A 6,082-nucleotide genomic window follows, 5' to 3' on the forward strand; every position below is an offset into this window, starting at 1 on the left:
CAAACCGAAAGAGAGTAAATTTAGGTAAGATATTGGAAAGAAATTCTTTCTTGGGAGAGTGGTGAGGCACAGAAACATGTTCCCCAGAGAAGCTGTAGGTGCCCCATCCCTGGAAGTGCTCAAGGCCAGGTTGGATGGAGCTCCTAAAAACATTAGAGCTGGTCTAGTGGAAAGTGCCCCTGCTCATGGCAAAGAGTCTGGAAGGATCTTTAAAGTCCCTTCTAACACAAACCATTCTACGATTCCAATATTTACTCTAGTGAGCACTGTTACTGTAGCCAAGAAAACTCTCCCTGTGGGAAAGACTGTAAGATTAGGCCTCATGTTTCTGTAATTAGTAGTTTGCGTTTTTAAAAATGTTGCCTTTGATTATCGTTATTAAGAAGCTGGCTTTACTTGCTTATTTAGGCATTGTTTGTTGTTGAGCACATGGTCACATTCAATAGCTTTCTCACAAAAAAAGAATGAGGCCTATTAGACTCAGCACAATATTCCTTCCTCTCTTTTATTTCCAAAGATTTTTTCATGCTCTGGCCTTCAGAGTTCTGCAGAATTAGGAATACATCTTATAAATACTGCTACATCTCTGTGCTGTGCTTAAGCAAGCCTTGGCACTGAAGCATTCAGACATTTACCCTGGGAAACAAGCTGGCAAGACACACTAGAAGAGCTTTAAACTACATTTAGTAGAGAAGGAGGATGCTCTACTGGCTTATCAGAAAGGAACAAGCAACAATAGCACTTTAGAGGATAGAAGAGAAATACCTCTAATCATCCCAAAAGAATTTGAGAGGACTCTTCCCAGAAGATGAGGAGAACAGCTCAGCTGAAGTGCCTCTACACCAATTTATGCAGCACAGGTAACCAGCCAGATGATCTGTAATCATGGTGGAATTAGAAAACTATGACCTATCACAGAAAGATGGGACATGAGTTACGTAACTGGAGCCCTGCAGCTGAGGGCTACAAGATTTTCAGGAGAGACAGGCTGGGAAGGAGAGATGGGGGTATTGTGCTCCAAGCTACAGGAAGCATCATGCCCACAAGCTCTCATCCTGATGGAGGACTTCAGCCACCTGGTCATCTGCTAGGAAATGAATACAGCAAGCAACCCAGGACACTCCTGGAGAATGTAAGGGACAACTTCCTGGTACAGGTATTAGAAAACTAACCAGAGGTAAGACATTACCTGGACCTGGTACTCATCGATGCAGCAGATGAGCACATTAAAAAATTAAGATCAGAGGCAGCCTCAGCTGTAACAACCCCCCTGGCTGAGTTTGTGATCTTAAGGAGTTTGGGCCTGACAAGCAGCAAAATCAAGACCCTGAATTTTGCAAGAATGGAATTATAGCTGTTGGAAAAAAAACTGTGAATGAGGTCCCCCAGGTAACTTTCCTTAAGACCAGAGGGACTGATCAGAGCTTTCTTAGAGCATGAGAGATCTTTATCCCAGTGTGCAGGAAATCATGGAAGGCGGGCTGGAAACTGGTATGGCTGAGAAAATATCTGCTCATCAAACAGAGGACTAAGAAAGAAATGTACAGGCTGTGGAAGCAGGGACTGGTAAGCAGGGACGGGACCTGGGAAGAGTACTGGGATATAATTTGGGTATGTAAGGATAGCATCAAGAAAGTCAAGGCAAAGCTGGAATAGGACTTGGCAAGAGATGTGAAGAACAACAAGAAGGGATTTTATAAGAACATAGGTCAGAAAAAAAGGCTGAGTAGAATGTACCCACCTTGGTGAGAAGAGTAAATTGGTGAAGGCTGAGCTATTCACTGAGTTCTTTGCCTTAGTCTTCACTGGCAGCCAGGCTTCCCACCTCTCACAAGTCCCTTTGCTCCTTCAACACCCCTTTCTGTGGGTGTTGAAGGAGTAAAGTCCTTCACCCTGTAAGCAAAGAACAGGTCTGGAATTTCTTGGTGAAGCTGAACAGTCACAAGTCTATGGGATCTGATGAGATGCACTTCCAGGTCCTGAAAAAAGTGGCTGATGTTGCCAAGCCATTCTCCATCATATTTGAAAAGTCCTGGCAGACAGGTGAAGAGACTGGAAAAAGGGAAATACCACTCCCATTATAGTGACTCTCACTTACATATTTGGGAAAATATGTAAGTAAATCTTCCTTGTAGATACACTGAGGCACAGAAAAGACAAGGAAGTGATCTGAGGCAACCAGTAAATTTTACTGAGAGCAAATCATGCCTGACCAACCTTGTGGTCTTCCATGATGCAGTGACAGCAATGACTGGGAGGGAAGATCAACATGTCTCCTGTCTCCCATCTCCTTCTGTAAGGCTTTTATGGTCCCTAATGACATCGCCTCCAAACTGGGAAGACATGGATTTGATAGATGTACTATTCAGTGAATAAGGAATTTGCTGCATGGACACAGCCAGAGAGTTGTGGTCAATGGCTCTGTGTCCAGGGAGAGGCTGGTGAGGAGTGTGTTTCTCAGGGCACACAGAGGTCTGGGGACTGGTGCTCTTCAATATCCTCATCAATGACATCCCCAGTGACATCGAGTGCACCCTCAGCAGGTTTATAGATGACACGAAGCTGAGCAGTGCAGTTAACACAACAGAAGGGAGGGATGCCATCCAGAGGGACCTGGACCAGCTGAAGCAGTGGGACCATGGGAATCTCATGAGTCATGGGAATCACACAAGTCCAAGTGAGAAGTGCTGCCCCAGGGTCAGGGCAGTCCCAGTATGAATACAGACTGGGAGAACTCACTGAGAGCAGCCCTGTGGAGAAGGGCCTGGGGGTTCTCCTGGATGAAAAGCTGGACATGACCCAGCAGTGTGTGCTCACAGCCCAGCATCCAGTCATGTCCTGGGCTGCACCATAAGCGGGTGGCCAGCAGGGCCAGAGAGGGGATTCTGCCCCTTAATTCTGCCCTTGTGAGATCACACCTAGAGGGCTGCATGAGCTCAGGAAAGACATGTGCCTGTTGGAGCAGTCAGAGAAGTCAGATCAGAAGATGATCAGAGAGATGGAGCACTTCTCCCGTGAAGACAAGCTGGAAGACCTGGGCTTGTTCATGCTGGAGGAAAGGCTCTGGGGAGATCTCATCGCAGCCTTCCAGTACCTTGGGGGGGGCATATAATAAGGAGGGAGAGAGACTTTCTATATGGACAGGGTGGTGGTTTAACATGAATGTGAAAAGTTATTTTTCCTAAGGAAGTTCTAGCATGGATTGTGACTGACAGCTTGGCTGACAAATGGGAGTGTTTCTACACCTCTGGAAACACAGTCTTGAATCACAAATCCCAAGTGACTTGTCCCTTTCCTTTTCTGGCTGGCAGGGAGGTAACATCACTCACGAGTCAGGGTTTGGGCTGGTCCCCCAGGGTCAGGCCTGCTGGGCCTCGGGGGGGCTCTGCCTGTGGGACAGCGGCCAGGGCTGGCCATGTCCCCTCTGTCCCCTCCCGGCCCCTCCGGTGGGGAGAGGAGGACTGCAGATCACAGTCTGGTGCTGCGCCAGGACCACTGTGGCTGTGCTCTGGGCCTTGGTTGCCAGAGCCTCTAGTCCGAAGGAGGAAAGACTTTTCAGAACTTTTCTCTGGAGCTCCAGGGAGCTGATCCGAGTTTGAGTCGCTTTAGATGTGACCAGGGGTGGAGGAGGTTTTGTCCATCAGTGTTCCTCAGCATGCGCTCTCTCTCTCTCTCTCTCTCTCCCCCCCTTCTTCCCCCCACCATCACCTGTGGCCTTGAAGTTCCAAGGGTCTGCTGAAAAAAACAATTCTGGGCAAAGACTTTAACCCTTTTCCCTCCCCCATGGAAGACAGAGTAATTTGAAATGTAGAGAGACAGCATTGAAACAAAGTCAGTGAATGAACTGAGAAAGACGATTGGAAGATGGGATGGAGGAAGTGGACATTTTTGACCAGACTTCTCTAGATGTGAATTATGGAGAAATGGACTGTGTTTGTAATATCCTAATGCTGCTTGGGGGAATGCAAGCTCTAGCCAAAGGGTTGTGTGTATTGATATACATGAGTTTCAACTGAAAATTTTGATTAGAATATGGCCCTGGCTCCTGGAAAAGAACAAGGAGGTCTCTATTTCTTTTGAAATAGACGTGATTTTAGAGATGGAAGAGTTTTGTACTAGAAAAGCATTCTTAAAATGATACCCCAAACATGTGGAAGCTCATAAACAGTTTGGAAAACTGTTATATGGGTGAGACTGCACAGAAGCTGCAAAAATTCCAGGTGGTTGCAGATCTGCGGCCTTGAAAGCCACCAGAGCTTTTCTTGTGGTGTGTTCTCCATAACCCTAGAGAGGCTCCTCTCCCAAGGTGATGTAGGATCATGTTTAAATGGTGGCAACTGACTGAAAATCATAGTTTTCCCTCTGTGGTGAGTGGGAAAGTGAACAGTTGGGGGGGAAGCTGTTTGAATGTGTCATTTTTTTTCTTTTTCTCTTTTTTTCTTTGGTGTATATTAATAAAATCTGTTTTTACTTTTAAGTTGTGCCTGTTTTGCCTTTTTCTGCTGAAGTCCTATCTCCCAGTTGATAAATGAAATTCAGCGAACGTGAAACCACGACAGCAGATAGTGACAGGACAAGGGGCAATTATTTTAAACTGAAAGAAGGCATGTTTAGTTTAGGTATTAGGAAGAAATTCTTTACTGTAACAGTAGTGATGTTACCAAGTGTACTACCTGGACATAAAGTGCTCATTTTATATCTTGTCAGATGTCAAGAAATTGGTAGGGGATTTTTGCTTAGTTTTCATCCTCATTTTTAAACCTATGATTGTTGAAGTCCATTAATTTTCAGAAAAGAAACTAACCCACAGAGGAATACTTTCTCTGTACCTCTGTAGGTAGTTGAAACAGTGGGTGTAGAAGTCTCAGTCTCATAAAATTATTTGGTTGTCTTTTTTTCATAGACTTCTTCAGAGCAACTTGCATTCAGATCATGCTCAATGTCACTAATACCCAAAGCCTTGTGCAAATCAGTGATCCTTGCTGGAATCATACTGGGTTACATTTCCAGCCAGAAAGCTAAGCAGGAAAGAAAAGAAAAAAACGTGCCCCAGCTATGAAAACTTCCTTTTCCTTTGCAATGGCAGGTGCATCAGAAAAAGCTAAATGACACAGATGATCGAAAGATATGTTAAGTTCTTCGCTTCTGCCACAATTCCTAGGAAAATGTTAGAGCAAAAATGCTAAGAAATTACTGAAATTAGGGAAAACCAGCCTAATCACATTCTAATTGTATCTGGAGGCGTAGTTATACCTGGAAGCTGAAAAATATTTTTCTCTAAAAACATCTTTGTTCTAAAAGCTTTCTGAAAAGCTTTGAGAAGCACATGGCATGACACATAGCCAGCCTTTTACAGGTTATATTTTTACAGGAGTGAAAATCCATCTTTTGGAAAAAACAATGGAATAACAGTTTCTGGACAGAATATGAACCTGTTATAGGCAAACCACTAGCACCAACTGTGAAACAATATAGGTATTTACATTAAAGAGCTACTTGCAAGTCATTGTGGGAAAGCAGCAATATACCACTTCAGTGACACTCAGAGATCACCAAAACTCTGAAGGAGTAACTTCCATCTGCAGCCAAACCTGGTGTAAGTTGAAGAAGCCCTAATACAAAAGGACTCATAGCTAAGCTATAAATATTTAATACATAAATCAAGTTCCTGGAGGGTTCAAAAAGCTTTACAAGCACTTCCTAAATTTCAGATGCATCTTTGACTTTCAGCTTCCATTTAAAGCATGCTTTTCTGGTTTTCATACTTCAAACCACGGTGAAGATTAAAACATACAGATTTTGGCACTTCTTTTAACCTCCAACTATTATCAATATTTGTAGCATATAATCTCTGAACTACAGAAAGTTACAAGAATGGCTAAGTGACTGGATTGAAAAACTGTCAAAGAATTAAATAATTCGAACAAGCAGGATAGAATAAAAACATCTAAAATTGTTTCTTTTGTGCTAATACTGTTATTGACATCATATCAAGACTGATACATATTTCTAAATTATTTTACATGAGACTGTAAAGCATCCAGGCAACTTAAAGAATACTGTGCCTTGATTCAAGTATAGG

Source organism: Sylvia atricapilla, chromosome Z, assembly GCF_009819655.1.
Source record: "Sylvia atricapilla isolate bSylAtr1 chromosome Z, bSylAtr1.pri, whole genome shotgun sequence".
Classification (NCBI taxonomy): domain Eukaryota; kingdom Metazoa; phylum Chordata; class Aves; order Passeriformes; family Sylviidae; genus Sylvia; species Sylvia atricapilla.